Source organism: Eptatretus burgeri, chromosome 1, assembly GCF_056783735.1.
Source record: "Eptatretus burgeri isolate ZD-2024b chromosome 1, Ebu_testis_v1, whole genome shotgun sequence".
Classification (NCBI taxonomy): domain Eukaryota; kingdom Metazoa; phylum Chordata; class Myxini; order Myxiniformes; family Myxinidae; genus Eptatretus; species Eptatretus burgeri.
This window is the reverse complement of record NC_140961.1, coordinates 54,218,827-54,237,227: the sequence shown is the minus strand read 5'-3', so window position 1 is coordinate 54,237,227 and position 18,401 is coordinate 54,218,827. Positions and strand designations below refer to the sequence as shown.

At 43.7% G+C, this 18,401-nt stretch overlaps 1 protein-coding gene across 3 annotated transcripts in view; it reads left to right on the top strand.

Annotated features, from left to right (window-relative positions):
• The first annotated feature begins 13,383 nt into the window (after nucleotides 1–13,383).
• Nucleotides 13,384–18,401, top strand: part of DMC1 (DNA meiotic recombinase 1) — a 39,864-nt gene continuing 34,846 nt past the window's right edge. For 2 of the 3 annotated variants that reach the window (XM_085884540.1, XM_085884550.1), the window contains exon 1: nucleotides 13,385–13,614. The gene's annotated coding sequence lies outside the window, so the exon portion shown is untranslated. Of the gene's footprint in view, nucleotides 13,615–18,401 lie in introns of all 3 variants that reach the window. The other variant, XM_085884559.1, reaches the window with a different exon arrangement.

Here is an 18,401-nt window from a genome sequence, read left to right as displayed (position 1 = left end):
GTATATTTTGTGTATTGTCCAGCAAAGTTAGAATTTCTTTTGTTGCTCTCAACTAATTAGTGATGTGGTGAAGCGGACATTTCTGGAACTTAAACATTCAGTGCCCGTAGAACGGTCGAGGTATTGAACAAAGAATGACTGTACAGTCGCTCGGTGTGTGAGACTGTCATTTTCAGTTGTAAACCTGTACTTCCAACCAGGTTTTGTAATTTAAGCATTACTTTAAAACGAAGGGAGCCCACAGAAATGCGGGACAAAGCTCCACTTTAGAGATGTGGGGACAAGAAGAGATGCCAATTCCCAATTACAATCAAGAAGGTTTGAAATGAGATGAAACATCAATGATCATGTTCCATGCTCTATATACAGAGCGTCGATGCTGCCGAAGCAGTTTCTACAGCTGGGGTCACAATCCTGGGCCAGTCACCACTCCGACAGCAGGAAGTCAGAAGAGGAGTTTGGACTTTGTTCAGGATGCCAGTGATAGCTCGTCTACTCTTCGCGAAGGACAACATAGGATCTTTAACGTCCACCAACTCGTGCCGGTAGATGGGACGCCCAGTTTAATATCCACCTGAGTGACTCTCCCACTTTAACTCTCATCTTTCCACCCCCCCCCCCGGGGGTGGAGAGGGGAGAGGGTTTGGGAGGCGGTAAGCATGAAGGGAGGTGGAGGGAAGGCAGCGGGAGGGGAAGAGAATGCGGTGTGAGGGGCGGGGAAGGGAAGGGTGATAAAATGTGCCCAAAAGCTTTGGGTATGGTAAAACCTTGGAGATAAGTGTTTATACATACCAACAACAAAATTAACTTATTACCTCTGCTACCTTAAGAGAACGCAGGTTATGTTTTCACTCATGTCTGTCTGCTTGTCTGTCTGTCTATGAACAGGATATCTCAAAAAGTTGTGGATGGATTCAGATGCAATTTGGTGGGCAGGTTGGTGTGTGGCATAGACGAAATGATTAATTATATGTTAGTGAAGATCCGAAATGAGGAATGATTAAAAGAATTTTTAAAGCGATTCGTCGCCATTGAGAGGAGGAGATTGGGACCATACTCCATGCAGAGCATTGGTGCTGCTTAAGCAGTCTCCTTGGCTATTGGGCACAATCCTGGACGGGTCGCCACTCCAACACAGTACACCAGCAAGCTGGCACTCATTTTGCTGACCTCAGAAGGATGACAGGCCGAGTTAACCCCACCTGGTATTAATTCAACAGCTGAGCAGGATTTGAACTCAGGACCCTTGGATCCAAAGCCCACCACCCTAACCATTAAGCCAACACTAGGTATACCATTGAGAGATGAGGCCAAAAACGATATTATATACTGTATAGCCCGATATCTCAAAACGTTGTGGACGAGTTGGTTATGTGACAAGAACAAGCCGATTAGATTATGGTTCAGGTCTAGATCCAGATCAGGCCTATCGGTGGGATACAGAATGTAAACTATTCAGCCTGAAGGAGGTATGCGCTCTACCGAGTGCAAGTCCAGTTTATTAAAGTAGTTCAGCATTGTATTGTTACGAATCTGGCAGCCATGAGCACTCAACACTCAGGTCCTTATAGAACAGTTATATCGGTAAGTGTGTGTTTATAGTTGGGGCCCCCTCCCTGTGTCTAACGGGAATTACATGTGTGCGCTGCGGAGTTTCTTTTACAGCAAATCTCCTTCACTTCACTTCGCACACCGACGCCATTGCCCACGTGCGTTCCACCACGTATGTGGGCGGAGATTTTTATCACCTCAGCTCTGACTCCACCCCTTGTCCAATCATGCACAGAGGGCGACTTTCCCACGACACCCCGGCCAATGAGGGCTGAGATGCCACAGAGGGCGACTTTCCCACGACACCCCGGCCAATGAGGGTGGAGATCACGCACAGAGGGCGACTTTCCCACGACACCCCGGCCAATGAGGGTTGAGATGCCACAGAGGGCGACTTTCCCACGACACCCCGGCCAATGAGGGTGGAGATCACGCACAGAGGGCGACTTTCCCACGACACCCCGGCCAATGAGGGTGGAGATCACGCACAGAGAGCGACTTTCCCACAACACCCCGGCCAATGAGGGCTTAGATGCCACAGAGGGCGACTTTCCCACGACACCCCGGCCAATGAGGGTGGAGATCACGCACAGAGGGCGACTTTCCCACGACACCCCGGCCAATGAGGGTGGAGATCACGCACAGAGGGCGACTTTCCCACGACACCCCGGCCAATGAGGGTGGAGATCACGCACAGAGGGCGACTTTCCCACGACACCCCGGCCAATGAGGGTTGAGATCACGCACAGAGAGCGACTTTCCCACAACACCCCGGCCAATGAGGGTGGAGATCACGCACAGAGGGCGACTTTCCCACGACACCCCGGCCAATGAGGGTGGAGATCACGCACAGAGAGCGACTTTCCCACGACACCCCGGCCAATGAGGGTTGAGATGCCTCAGAGGGCGACTTTCCCACGACACCCCGGCCAATGAGGGTGGAGATCACGCACAGAGGGTGACTTTCCCACGACACCCCGCCAATGAGGGTGGAGATCACTTTCCCACGACACCGGCCAATGAGGGTTGAGATGCCTCAGAGATGGCCAATGAGGGTGGAGATCACGCACAGAGGGTGACTTTCCCACGACACCCCGCCAATGAGGGTGGAGATCACGCACAGAGAGCGCCTTTCCCACGACACCCCGGCCAATGAGGGTTGAGATGCCTCAGAGGACGACTTTCCCACGACACCCCGGCCAATGAGGGTGGAGATCACGCACAGAGGGCGACTTTCCCACGACACCCCGGCCAATGAGGGTTGAGATGCCTCAGAGGGCGACTTTCCCACGACACCCCGGCAAATGAGGGGGAAGCAGAGGGTTCTTATTGTTGTAGGAAGTGTGAGCAAATTATCCGCTTGAGGATGGTTATTACCGGGTTGAAGAAACGCACTGATAATTTGCAGCAAGTAGCAGAATTTAAGAAATTTGTAGATAATAGTTGGTTACGGTTATGGAGTGAGGTTGCTGAGGGTAATTGGAAGTGGAGACGGTGCAACAGGGGCGGGCAGCGGTGATGGCCAGCGATGACAGTGCAACGGGTGCAGGCAGTGGCGGAGGTGCAGCGGGTGCAGGCAGTGGCGGAGGTGCAGTGGGTGCTGGCAGTGGCGGAGGTGCAGCGGGTGCAGGCAGTGGCGGAGGTGCAGTGGGTGCTGGCAGTGGCGGAGGTGCAGCGGGTGCAGGCAGTGGTGGAGGTGCAGTGTGTGCAGGCAGTGGTGGAGGTGCAGTGGGTGCAGGCAGTGGTGGAGGTACAGGCAGTGGTGGAGGTGTAGGTAGTGGTGGAGGTGCAGGCAGTGTGGAGGTGCAGCAGGTGCAGGCAGTGGTGGAGGTGGCGAAATAGAAATTGGAAGAAATGCGGTATGGGAGAGAGTTTTGTGAGTGATGAGCCAAATAAATATGTCGATTCTTCATTCTGCAGGAAGGATCGTAGACGTAGAATTCTGTACAGTTATGAAGGAGCGGGAGTTAGGGACATTGAAGGAAAGGTAAACAATATTGTATCGGGTCATGGCAGGAAGAAGTTGGTTGTGGTGCACCTAGGAGCCAATGATGTAGGGATAGTTTACTCAGAGGTTTTGAAAAATAGATACAGGATATTGAGTGAGTGGCTGAAAGCAAAGGGTTGTGAGGTCATGTTTTCTGGGATTCTCCCAAGATTAGGAAATGATGTGTAAATTATGAGCAGAGCAATAGATGTCAACCAATGGCTGGAAGAATGGTGTAGGGAGGAAGGTTTTACATTTAAGAAGCAGTGGGAATCATTTAGGGGACAAAGGGAGTGTTTCCGGAATGATGGCCGTATGTTAAATGGAAAGGGGCAGCAAGGTTTCCAGTGGGAATTGAGGAAGGAATTCAGGCTTTTTTAGGTCAGTGGAGCGTGGGGAAGCTGTTAAGGAAGGAACGGACGATGTGATTGTGATGAGTAAGGCCAGGCAGGAAAATATAATTTCAGGAAGGGAAAAGTTAAATATATTCTATACCAATGCCAGAAGTTTAAATAATAACATGGAAGAGCTTGAAGCCAAACTAGATAGCGAGGAGTACGATATAGTTGCAGTGAGTGAGACATGGTTTAAGGAGGAGAGTCACTGGAGGACAGGATTAGAAGGCTACAAGGTGTATCGGTGTGATCGGAAGGAGAGAACAGGAGGAGGAGCAATTTGGGTAAAGGACAGCATTGTATCAAGAGGAAGGGATGACATTGAGAATGGAATTAATGTAGAGGATTCTGTATGAGTAGAGATTCGAGATTGTAAAAACAGTAAGATACTGGTAGAATGCTTTTATAGTGTTCTGGGTGTGAAGGAAGAGGAGGAAGGAGGAGTACATGAATAATTCAAAAGGGCATGTGGTAAGGGAAGAGTATTGATTCTGGGGGCTTTTAACTTGCCAGGGATATATTGGGTGGAGGAACAGGGAAAGGGAAGAGTGGATGAGGATTTTCTAGTTTTAATCCAGGATTGCTTTTTTACCCAGTTTGTAGATAAGCCCACGAGGAGGGATGCAGTGTTGGACCATAACATTGTGTGTGCAAAGATTCTGTTGAGGGTTAGAGTTCAGGATAGTAGGGTAAGGCTATAGGCTATTAGATTTCAGGAAGGCAAACTTTGAGGGAATGAGGAGAGAATTGGGTGGAGTAGATTGGGAGACTCTAACAACAGGACAATCGGCGTCAGAGAAATGGGAAACCTTCAAGGACCAAATGTGCAGAGTGCAGAGTAAGTACATTCCAATGAGGTGGAAAACTAGAAGCAGAAAGAGGCCAGGGTGGTTGAGCAGTGAGATAAGGAATGCTATTATGTAGAAACAGAAGGCATTTATTATGTTTAAAATAACAGGACTGGAGTTCGATTTATATCACTATCAGAGTAACAGAGGTAAGTTAAGAAAATAACTCGGCAAGCCAAAAGAGAGTATGAGAATGACATGGGTAAGAATATTAATCATAATAGCAAGGCTCTCTTTAAGTATATCGGGGGAAAGAACAGGTTTGGACCAGTGTGAGCCCATTGAGGAAGAGCACCGGGAGAGTGGTTAGTGATGAAGGTGAGATGGCAGGTTTATTAGACAGGTATTTTTCTTCAACTTTTACACAAGAACAGTCAGGAGAATTGCCAATAGCTGTGAGTATCTATCGATGATGTGAGGAAGGACTTTTACAGAAGATCCAGGTTCGAGTGGAGGAAGTAAAGGAACAGCTAGGAAATCTAAGAGTAGATGAGGCTCTGGGTCCAGATAATATGCAACCGAGAGTATTGATGGAGGTGGCTGAGCAGGTAAGCGAGATGTTAACGGATATTTTCAATCATACCCTGGAATCAGGGCAGGTACCGGAGGATTGAAGAGTAGCAAATGTAACACCACTATTTAAGAAAGGATCCAGAGAAGAATTGGAAAACTATAGACCTGTTCGTTAGACTTCAGTTGTGGGGAAGGTATTGGAGAAATTAATTAAGGACCAGATAAGGAACCATTTAAACAAATACAAACTAATTAAAGGTAGTCAGCATGGGTTTAACAAAGGTAGTTCCTGTTCAACAAATCATTTAAAGTTCTATGAAGCAGTGTCTGATCGAGTGGATGAGGGAAAGGCAGTGGACATAGTATATCTAGACTTTAAGAAGGCATTTGATCAGGTACAACATCGGAGGTTGTTAGCCAAAGTGAGGGCTTTTGGAGTGGCTGGTCAGGTCGCTAATTGGATTGCAAACTGGCTTAGTGATAGGAAGCAAAGAGTGGCTGTGAGTGGGAGGATGTCTTGCTGGGAGGATGTAAGTAGCGGGGTGCCTCAGGGATCAGTACTCAGACCATTACTATTCATTATTTACATCAACGATTTGGATAATGGGGTAAAGAGTAAGCTTTCCAAATTTGCAAATGACACAAAGCTTGGAGGTAATGTGGATAGCAGAGTAGGTGGTGATCAGATTCAGGAAAGTATTGATACTTGTATGGATTGGGCAAAAGATTGGCAGATGGAATTTAACCTGAGCAAGTGTAAGGTGCTCGGGATGGGAAAGAACAATGAAAATAGAGATTACAGGATGCAAGGGGTAATTTTGGAGCGTGTCACACAGGAGAACGATCTGGGGGTGGTAATAGATATGGGAGGTAAGCAGGCAGCACAATGCCAGGCAGCTATAGGTGAAGCAAACAGGGTTTTAGGTTGTCTTCGGAGGGAGATCATTTATAAATCTAAAGAGGTGGTGTTAACATTGGACAGGAATTTAGTGAGGGCCACATTTAGAATATTGTGTGCAGTTTTTGTCACCACAGTTGCGGAAGGACATCAATGCCATGTAGAGGGTTCAGTGCAGGGCTACTAGATTGATTCCGGGCCGAGCTAGACTCAGCTATGAGGAGTGGCTGAAGGAGACAGGGCTTTATTCACTAGAAAAAAGGCGGTTACGAGGAGATATGATGGATATGTTTAAGATAATGAAAGGTATAGATAAAATAAGTGCAGATGAATTATTCAACAGAGTAGACAGTGATAGGACCAGGGGCCAAAGCCTGAGAGTAGAGAAGAGGAGAGTGAAGATGCTAGCAAGGCAGGGGACTTTTACTCAGAGAGTAGATAATGCATGTAATGGTCTCCCAAGAAAGGCAGTAGCAGCAGAAAAAGTAGAAAAGTTTAAATTAGAATTAGATAGGTACCTGGAAGTTATGGAGATAGAGGGGTATTGGGATGTTTATAGGTAGTTTGAGCATTGATGGGTGATTGTGTGCATGTGTAGGGAATGCTGTTGGTGGGGTCATGTTGGGGGGGGGGGCTGTGTGGTAGATGTTGTGTGTCTTTAACCAAGCCCATGCCCCCTCCCCTGAGGGGAAGAAATGGGGAAAAAAAATACAAAAACTACAAAAAACAACAACAAACAAACAAACAAAAACATTAATTTCATTAATTAAAAACTTTTTTTTTGCATTTTCTTCCTTGGATCTTGTGTAGATGGGTTGGTGTGGTGTTCGCGCAGGCATGATGGGCTGAATGGCCTCAACCTGTGTTGGATTTCCTTGATATACAGTATTTTGTGACAGTGTGAACATTGTAGAATGCTCACCAAGTGGCTTAAGCATTCAAGGAAGCACTCTAATGAAACAGTTGTTAAGGAACTGCTGGCTTGGCAAGTGATTAGCAATCACTGATCCATCATATTAAACACCTCCCTGAGACACCCAAAATGTGAAACTTTGTCCAAATAGGACAAATGAACACTTGTTTTTTTAGCAGTCAGAACTGTTGCTAAGTTCAATTCTGGAGCTTAAAATTTGAAATGCAGCTTAGTTTAAGATTCTAGAACTTATGTCATGTGCGGAAATTAAGTAAAGCCACAAACTCTGGTGTCTCTGGGTGTTTATAAGTATTGCAATGTATCCAGCGATTCGTAAGTATGATGATCAGGCATTCACTGATATAAATGAGGAAAGTGAAGAAAAAAAAACTTTATCGTTAAGAAATCATTGCAGCTCATTCCAAGCCAAGCCATTGTTGAGTATGCCAAAAAAATGGCAGCTTAAGACTTTTGCAAGCTGAGAGAGGGCTGACCAAGATGGCATGCCACCATCTTGGTTAGGCTTATTTTGGTTTTTCGTGATGAGCACTCCCTAAATTATCTTCAAAAAGGATGTTTAAATTAACCCAAACACCCAATTTTTATCCATGCACCACCTTGGAGTTCCCTTCGTATGCATGCAAACTTTGGGGTCGCTTGGTTGCATGGTTTTTTGGAGTTTTGGAGGAGACACACAGACTGACGGACAGGCATTTATTATTATAGATGGATCGATAATCCACCTTCTTCCGATATTTCACTTTATCAGGAAGATATTGCTGAATTGATAATATTCCTGGACATCAAGGCCTGCCTGTACTCCAACTCTTTAACATGAACTTGTCAATTTGACTTCTCTCATGGCTAGTCCACCATAGACCCCACCATTTGACTTCTTCTGCTTCTGCTAACTCAACAATGGACATATGCTCTGAACTTCAAGGAGTCAGAGCAGTCTCATTGGATTTCTTTCCAGCATTAAACACCATCCAGTATCCACCTCTGGTCACTAAACTGTGTGCCTATGGAGTCCGGGGTCCTCTACTTGACTGTCTGCAAGCAATTGCATTGTCCTCACCTCCCTGAGTCTGTTCACTCATGTTCTTCCCTCTGCTCCTTTAAAATGTCGAGCCATCACCATCTCATCATATCCTTTCTTCCTATTCTTGATAATTTATATTCTCACCGACTCTCCTCTGCAATCCCACGACACACTTTCATAATCTCCATATGGTTTGTCAGCTTTTCCTAGCTGTACAATTGTCCTTCATCAAATCATCCTCAACTGCCCACTTGTCTTGTCCGTATTTACTTACTCTGCTGCCTGCAGTCTGTTTCTTCCTTGCCCAATTCCCCCATCCCTCAACTGTTCTCCCTTACCTGTGTGAGTTGGTTGAACTTCGTTGTCCTCATTCGTAACATATTCATCAAAACATCATCCCAATCTTGTCAGGTACAACAGCTAGTTTCACCTTAGAAAGATTGCTGAAGGCCCAACTCTCCTTTTTAAGAATACTTATTCCCTGCAAAGGCGAATGTATAACCAATGCAACTATGGTGTTGCGGATGGGCCAGGCATCTACCTGGGGTATGGCAGACGGAGACCCTGAGAGTACCGGCGGAAAGTGGACGCAGCGACGCGCTGCTCCAGCGCATGCTCCCATACCTCACCTGACCTGATCCCAGTGGGACCTGACAGTCAATTCTTAAGTCTGATTTGATTAATCATTCAGGAAAATATGTCTTTTTCTACACTCATTCCATTTCAATTGAAAACATCACTTTTGACGTCATTTTCTGCGAAAACGTGGCATCACAGAGAAAGAATAATGTCAATGATACTTTTGATGTGCTTTCATTCAAAGAATCTAATGCAAAAAAAAAAAACACTTCTTTCTCTGATGATTCATTCCAGAGTTTTAGTTAGAAACGTAATTTATCACCCTCTGATGACCTTGACCTTGATATTTGACTTCGGTCATTGTTGGCCTCATATCACACTTTGGTTGACCCATGCTACATTCCTACCAAGTTTGGTCACAATCGGACCAGGCATCACCGACATAAACCCATGATGGTGCGGAAAGACGGATACACAGTGACAGCCAGAGAGCTGGTCATTCTTATATTTGGCTAATCCCCTTTGGGGGCGAGGCATGAATCGATTCTTCACCTGAAGATGTCACCATATTATTGGGCCATCCATCGAAAAGCCCCCCCCCCCACATGAGCTTTTACAGGGGGGCACCCACATACTTAGTGGAGGCTCTGCTCCCACCCATGCCTCCTCTCACCCCCTCCCTCCAGGCTCCCACCCCACCTCTTCCCCTCCCTCCAGACTACCCCCCTTCCCCTGCCTCCCTGATTAGTGTAGGTTTACTTTGGGGCTTCCCACTCTCTGAGAACATGCACAGTGCAAAAATGTAAGTTATCTCCACAGATGACTTGTAATAACCTCTGCCATCACCACTGGGTGGCGCTACATGACACACATTTACAAAGAGAACTTTCGTCGAGATTCCCTCCCAAACCTCCATGACGACAGATGAAACCAAGGAGACCATATTCACCACGAGGTTGAACTTTGTCCACGTGCCAATTGGCCCAGTAGTTTTGGCATGATTGGTGTGACACACACACACACACACACACACACACACACACACACACACACACACACACACACACACACACACACACACACACACACACACACACACACACAAGCATTATTTTTCAAACACGACAAATACAAACGTCACCCACCCTATTTTCTTTATCTCCTGGGACGTTTTGTTTCAACGGCACAGCCTCGTGAGCATGCCAAACTCTGAAGCCTCGGCCTAGCGTCAGGTGTACTTGTATCTCCTTTATTTATTAGACATCCTACAGATGTAAATGAACACTTGTTTTACTCTGCGTGTGTTGCACATCATGTGCTGCAAATTTCACCTCCCTGCACCTTGTATTTATTGTTATTTTTAAAAAATCGTTTACTGTACACCACACTTGAGGCTCAGTTTGCAAGTCACCATCTACAATTCCAACAGGAGAGATGTAATTACTCTTTCATGGAAAATGTTTTTCAAGATTTTTTTTATCCTCGAAAATAGACCGTAGTGTACTCACAGTCATGTTAAAGATTGGCCTTTAAACCCGACTCAAATCGTCCTCATGAAGGGGGATAGCCAAATCCACACTGCTTTATGTATAAGTAGATTGTTATAGGGCTACTTCAAAAACAGACCTCCAGTGCAAGATGTGCAATTTTCTCCCCAATATATCGTGTCCCTTGACTTCAATGTATGCTGGATTTGTTTTGCAGTCTCTGCCAGTAAGATTGATGTTTCCAGATTGCTCCTTCAGCCGTGTCTCGGTTGCTTCACTCTCTTTCTTGTCATCGTTGAATTGGCAGCCTCGCAGGTGTGACTTAAAAATGTCAAAACAGCTCATAGTCAATGGGGCAAGGTAGCAGCTGTATCAGGGTGATAAAATTCATTGAAGCCATGTACACAAATTGGGGTCACCTCATATGTGCTGTGTGCACAGGCATGTGAAGTGAAGGATGAGCACACCTTTGGTCAACATCCCTCGGCATCCTTGATGTCCGAATTAAATATTTGCATGAGTCTGGTGTAATATTCCCCTATGATTGTCGTTTTGAGAGAAGTATAGTCAATCAGTAGGATTGTCGTAGCATCCCAGATAATCGAGGCCACCATTTAAGCCGCCTCAGGTCTGGGTGCTAAATGTGTTCAGTGGTGCATGGTGATCCCTTGTGCCGCTGTGATCATCTCATTTTATTTCATACCAAAATGGGCCGCGTCCACTTTCATACCTTCCTGGGACGCCATTTGTCCCACATTCTCAGTATCCTGGTGCTTATTTTAGTCATGCGGCCAATTACTGTGATGCACGAACACCATAGTTGCTCACGTTGAGAGAAAAACGCGATGGGATGGAAAAGATCTGCAGCACGAGGGAGCGAAGCAACTGAAAGGTCTGGGGGGTGTGGAAGGTCTGGGGTTGTCTGGAAGGGTGAAGAGGGTCTGGGAGGGGTATATCCCTCCTCTCTGGGTCGGGAAATTTTGAACGTTCAAAAACCTTTATGCTAAACAAAGCCAAACTTGATACTGTATCTGCGATCACAAAGCGATTACTATTCAATTGAATTTAGAAGTTCATAAATCGGGAGAGTCTTACCCTTGGTGATCACCCACGACTAACCCTTGACCCGTGATCCAATGATGACCAACATATAACCTTGACCTTCAACATTTAGGGATAGAGTGTAAATTAAGAAAATGTGCCCCCATCCTATCCATAAAACTTAACACCATGAAAATCGGAGGAAGATTAATCCAATCCAAATCCATCTGGACCAGACTCTGCGCAGAGTGTCGGTGCTGCCGAAGCAGTCTCCTGGACTCTTGGGCACAATCCTGGATGGGTCACCACTCCGAAGCAGGATACTCATGGTTCAATCATCCCAGAAAGCCGGTACTCCTTTTGCTCACCTTGGAAAGATCACATGCTGAGTCAACCCCGCCGGGTATTAATTCAACATCTGAGTCGGATTTCAACTCAGAACCACAGGATCCCAAGCCCACCACCCGATTCATTAAGCCAACACCAGGGAAAAATAATCATTATGATCAAAAAGATGTTTTTTTGTTAATTAGGTCATAATCCGAAAAAAGTAGGTCAAGGACACTAATCAAATATCAAGTGCACAACTTCAGTGCAGGTACACTATCATGATGTAAGTACATGTTGGAAGGCCAAACGGTCTTTGATGAGATTCCGGATTGGCAAAATTGAGTAATGACAAAAAAAAACATGTTCATGTTTTTCAGACCAACATTTTTCCTTGACCTTTAACTCTGAGGGATATGATGTAAATTAAGCGTAAATGCGCCTCAAACTCGGCTATCTCAAGGGAGCAATTTCGTTCCGGTCGGACAAACCTCATGAAAAGTTTTGATGAAATAGTTTTATATTTTTTGATTTTTGATGATTTTGTTATTTTTGTTTTTATATTTTTTGATGAAGTTTTGATTTTTTTTGATGAAATTTTTGATTTTTGATGATTTTTTGATTTTTGATGAATTTTTGATGATTTTTGATATATTTTATTTATTTTTTTGATGAGTTTTTAATTTTTTTTCGAGGAATTTTTGATTTTTTTGATGAAATTTTTGAGTTTTGATGAATTTTTGATTTTTGATGAATTTTTGATGATTTTTGATATATTTTATTAAATTTTTTTATGAAATTTTTGATTTTTTTGATGAAATTTTTGATGATTTTTGATTATATTTTATTCAATTTTTTGATGAATTTTTGATTTTTTTTGGATGACATTTTTGATTTTTGATGAATTTTTGATTTTTTTGATGATATTTTTGATGAAAATTTTTAAAATCTATACAATTGGGTCATGACCTGAAAATGATGTCAACACGGCATACTTTCTATTCACATCATTGATGCAATATTTCATTCCGAAAGTCTTCAACCGGCTGCGAGATACAGCACGGACGTTTGAAGAAAAACCTAAATGGTGGTTTCGTGCTCCTCAAGGTGGACTGTACGAGAAACTCTATGATACCATTAAAAAATATTGTAGAAACCAACCCGACAACAACAACATGCCTTCCCCTTTACTGGAGGGAGAGGCTATAATAATCATGTTTTCACGACATGATGCTGTTGCTGCTGATTGTGAGTGTTGAGCTTTCTGGTGAGCCATCTTGCATGAGACGTTTGGACATGCTCATGTTTGAGAATGGGGGAGGGCGGAGGAGGAGGTATGTTACCTTCAGAAATTTCAACATCTGTGCGTATTGTGGTTAAACAAATTCCTGCTATAATGACAATTCAAATGCAGTTATTATAGGTACAATCACTCCACATTCCATATGTTGCTTATGTGCATCTATAAATGGATGTGTGGTGTGAGGCATGTTTTTTTTTGTGGAATTAAACTTGAGCATTCTGATGTGGAATGTGGTACACCAAAATGATCGTTATGGTCTCCTGATTTGATGAGGCTAATTACCTACAAAGAACTCAAAAGAATTCCCATGTTTTCAATGCACGCCGCGTTGAGGTATATAGGGCAGCTTAGTCGGTCCTTTCACGGCCTGGCATTCTAATTACAAAATAAATAACAAAAATAATAACATTGTAACAAAGCATATATTAATTAATGCTCCTAATATTAATAACAATAACAATAGTAGAATAATTTGGCAAGAATATATAATAACGAACATGTTATAATCGCCTCCCTGCTCCAAGCTCATGTGGGCTTGATGAAAAGGTTGACGTTTAGTTGATGACGCGGTGCTTGAGGGACGTCGGTGACGTCACACTTGGCTGGAAACGAAGTCTCATCCTGTGAAGAAATCGCTTCACTGAGGTTTTGTCTTTTCGGATTCATTTTCAGTCAGATTTTTCTGCAAGATACAGAAATCAGGACGACGGTGGATCCACACTAAGGATTTGTAAGTATATTACAATATTTTATACCACAGTGATGTGATTAATGTATTATATCACAGGATATTGTATGACGACTAATAAAAACGTTGAATTCGAAAGGTCACTCAATGGACCGCGTACCTCCGCCAAATGCCTGATCAACGAGAACATATCACTATCAGGCCCAACACCTTCTCGGAATATCATGTTATTCAATACTATATCGTTTTTGGTCCGATCAATGGTGGAGAATCACTATAAAAAAAATTATCAGATCCGGATCGTCACCAGAATCGAATCAGTTCATCCTCATCACACACCCAACCCGTCCACAACATTTCATCCCGATCCGTCCACAACATTTTGAGATATCCTGTACACAAACAAACGCACAGAAAGGGGTGAAAACATGACCTCTTCACCTTCGGTGGCTGAGGTAATTATAATCGGATCCGGATTCGAACCTTCACCAGAATCGAATCAGTTCATCCTCATCACACACCCAACCCGTCCACAACATTTCATCCCGATCCGTCCACAACTTTTTGAGATATCCTGTACACAAACAAACGCACAGAAAGGGGTGAAAACATGACCTCTTCACCTTCGGTGGCTGAGGTAATTATAATCAGATCCGGATTCGAACCTTCACCAGAATCGAGTCAATTCTTCCTCGTCACACACTCAACCCGTCCACAACATTTCATCCTTATCCGTCCACAACTTTTTGAGATATCCTGTACACAAACAAACGCACAGAAAGGGGTGAAAACATGACCTCTTCACCTTCGGTGGCTGAGGTAATTATAATCGGATCCGGATTCGAACCTTCACCAGAATCGAATCAGTTCATCCTCATCACACACCCAACCCGTCCACAACATTTCATCCCGATCCGTCCACAACTTTTTGAGATATCCTGTACACAAACAAACGCACAGAAAGGGGTGAAAACATGACCTCTTCACCTTCGGTGGCTGAGGTAATTATAATCGGATCCGGATTCGAACCTTCACCAGAATCGAATCAGTTCATCCTCATCACACACCCAACCCGTCCACAACATTTCATCCTTATCCGTCCACAACTTTTTGAGATATCCTGTACACAAACAAACGCACAGAAAGGGGTGAAAACATGACCTCTTCACCTTCGGTGGCTGAGGTAATTATAATCAGATCCGGATTCGAACCTTCACCAGAATCGAGTCAATTCTTCCTCGTCACACACTCAACCCGTCCACAACATTTCATCCTTATCCGTCCACAACTTTTTGAGATATCCTGTACACAAACAAACACACAGAAAGGGGTGAAAACATGACCTCTTCACCTTCGGTGGCTGAGGTAATTATAATCAGATCCGGATTCGAACCTTCACCAGAATCGAGTCAATTCTTCCTCGTCACACACCCAAATTGTCCACCAAGTTTTGTCCGAATCCGTCCACAACATTTTGAGATATCGTGCTGTATATCGTTTTTGGCCCTTATCTCTCAATGGTGAAGAATCACTTAATTCCAGTAGCCGGATCCGGATCTGTATTGGTTCACGAGTCAGTAAGTGACCACTATATTCGTTATTGGTGTCCGTCCGTCTGTCTGTCTGTCCCGAGCTTTTTGTGCTATTTAACCTCCGTGGGTTTTGATCCGATCCTGATAAAATTTTGGTAGGAGTTTTATATCATGATCTAGTTGTGTTTTCCTGAGAATGGGCGTGGTGCGCCCGTTATGGGTGGAGCCACGCCCAAAAAACGTGTTTTTAGGGGGTAACCGGTTTCAAGTTACATCTTCTCCAAGGGGGTTTGTCGAATCTGGCAGGGGTTTTCGGTATTTCGTTAGCCCAATGGCACCTGCATAGCCCCATGGAGCTCTTTTTTTTTTTCATTTTTGTCCCAAGGTCAAGGTCACAAGGTCACCAACTTAGAAAATTACAAATTTTGACATAAAAATCATACGACCGCCCAAACTTTGAGAGCTAGGATGACAATATTTTTTATGCATCATCTTGAGGTCATTCCCCACCTAAAGTCTTGAAACCATTTTGCTCTATCTCGAACACCTTGTCCGTGGCGCCCCCTTCAAGTTTGTTTTTACGCTGATTTCATCAACGTATGGATAATCCGAGGAGTGTGAAATGCCATATAGCCTATATGGCGTTGTATTGTTCCTGGAATGATCCAGAGGAAGTTTTGCACTAAAGGTCATAATTCTTGACCTTTGACCTTTAACGTTCACAAAGGTCAAATTTTCAAAGTTATGGGAATCGAACCGGGTTTTCGACCTTCTTCGACGAACTAACTCCAATAAGCTATAGCACGTATCCCGTTTCCTTATTTTAATGTCCACAACATTGTTTTGTGACCTTTAAAGGTTATGCAAAGGTCAAATTTTGAAAGTTGTTGAACGAAACCGGGTTTTCGACATTTTGCAGCTAATAACCTGTCACTCGTACCACATCAGGTTGATAATTTTTATAACTTGGTCAAAAATTATCACATTGTCTCATCCTTAACTTCTGAAACAATGTACATCGTCAAATACCGCTCGTGAACCATCGTCGTTTTTCAGACTTGTCTTCACTAAAATCTAATCAGTTCGTCCTTGTCACACATCCAACCTGCTCACCAAATTTCATCCGGATCCGTCCACAACTTTTTGAGATATCCTGCACGGAGACGGAGACGGAGACGGAGATGGAGACGACAGACACAGAAGAAAACATAACCTCCTCCACCTCCGGTGGTGGAGGTAACTAACGGGAAAGAGAAATCAGAGATTGCAGACCCTCTTCATAACTTGTTTTGTGTGGCGTTTGTGTACTGGTGTGTTACGTAATTAATGAGTCATATTTAGAAGTGCCACGTTATAACTGCTGGCAGTGATGACCAGGTACCAAGATGTCCCGCTTTGATCGGACACCTGACCATGACCCATGACCCATGACGTTTTTTAAATTATTATTCAATTTAATTCAGAATGGAATTAAAATAAATTCAAATCAAATAGAAGACCAAATCGGTACAGTCCTGCATTGGAGTAATCAGAAGGAACCCAAACTAAACAAAAAGCAAAGATGAAGTCATCAGGAGGAACCTGGATAGGATTCGCATTTCAGCTGCTACTCCTCTACCCTCAAACCCATCTAGGCACAGCCAAGTGAGCTAATTGCTTGTGAGCCAAGTGAGAAGCTTCACAGCTTCTTGAAAAAATAAGAAAATTAAGTTTTTTTTAAAACCCAGATCAAAAAATTAAATAATTCTGCCTGCCAGATCATGTGTCAGATCAAGTTGAGAATTTAACACGTGTATTCCTACCAGCACTAGATCGTAACTGTGAATTTTCATGTCGATTGACTAAGCAGTTCCAGAGAAAACATTATTTAATATTTTTCTTCAATCCACTATGGCTGTTAAACAAACCATGTGACGTATCAATTATTTTTTTAACAAACTTGTACACCCAAGGCTTGGGGAATATTTGTGTAAAGTTTCTCCTCGATCTGTCCAGCCATTCTGGAGAAGAAGTTTTTTTTTTTTTAGGGTAAATCCAATTTGGCTGCCAAACCATGTGACCTATGACGTCATAATTATGATTAAAACATTCTACATGAATAGTCGCACCTATGTTGAAAATTTCCTCTCGATCTGAGAAGCAGTTGCGGAGAAAAACACTAAAGTTCTGTGTGGACAAACAAACAAAGACAAACAAATGGACCCAAACGCAATAAATATACTCTCCTTCGGCGAGGGTAAACATGAAGAAGGATGTCGGGATGTTTCTCCAAAATGTATGTGAACAAGGTAAGGTTGGGCACGAGAAATGATCATGTGAAACCATCCCTGCATCTTTCTTTGAATAATGGTTGTCCTCAGAAAACACACACACACACACACACACACACACACACACACACACACACACACACACACACACACACACACACACACACACACACACACACACACACACACACACACACACACACACACACACACACACACACACACACACACACACACACACACACACACTTCTTGGGACAACCATTATATCAAAGATATAGAGATGGTTTTACATGGACCTTTCTCGTGACCATCCCTACCTTGTTTACATACATTTTGGAGGAACATCCCGACATCCTCTTTCATTACCTCTGCCACCGAAGGTGGAAGGAGGTTATGTCTTCACCTTGGTTGTTATCGCCATTTTCAGGTTTCAGGAGGTGGGAGGGAGTTCTCCCAGAACTCAAAATCTCCACCTCCTTTTTCATAAAGGGTCATGATTTATGAACCAAACGGTGAAAGTTAGTTCTCACAGCCTCGTTCCAAGGGCTCTTTTCAGATTCTTCAATGAACCTCTGACAGCCTCCACTTGGAGCTCGTTTATAGTGATATTTCCTGGGAATTATTTTTAAGTCCTCAGTAAGGGTTTTCTTCATCATTCCTGTGGCTCCTATCTATCACTGGTACAATTTCAACTTTCTTCAATTTCCACATTCTCTTTACCTCGTTTTTAAGATCCTGGTATTTGGTGATTTTCCTAATTTCTGTGGCATTTAGTTTGAAGTCATTGGGAACCGAGACCTCGGTCAACAATGACGATTTTTCCTTCTTGTGTTAAAGCACATTGTCCGGACCCAATGCTTGTTTGCAATGTCCACATTTGACGGCATAACCTTGTCACATGTGAGCATTATATTGTTACGATTGAGGGGGTAGATGGAGGAATTTAATGGAGATAGATTTAATGGAGGGGGTAGATGGAGGAATTTAATTTAATGGATGGAGATGGAGGAAATTTAGGATTGAA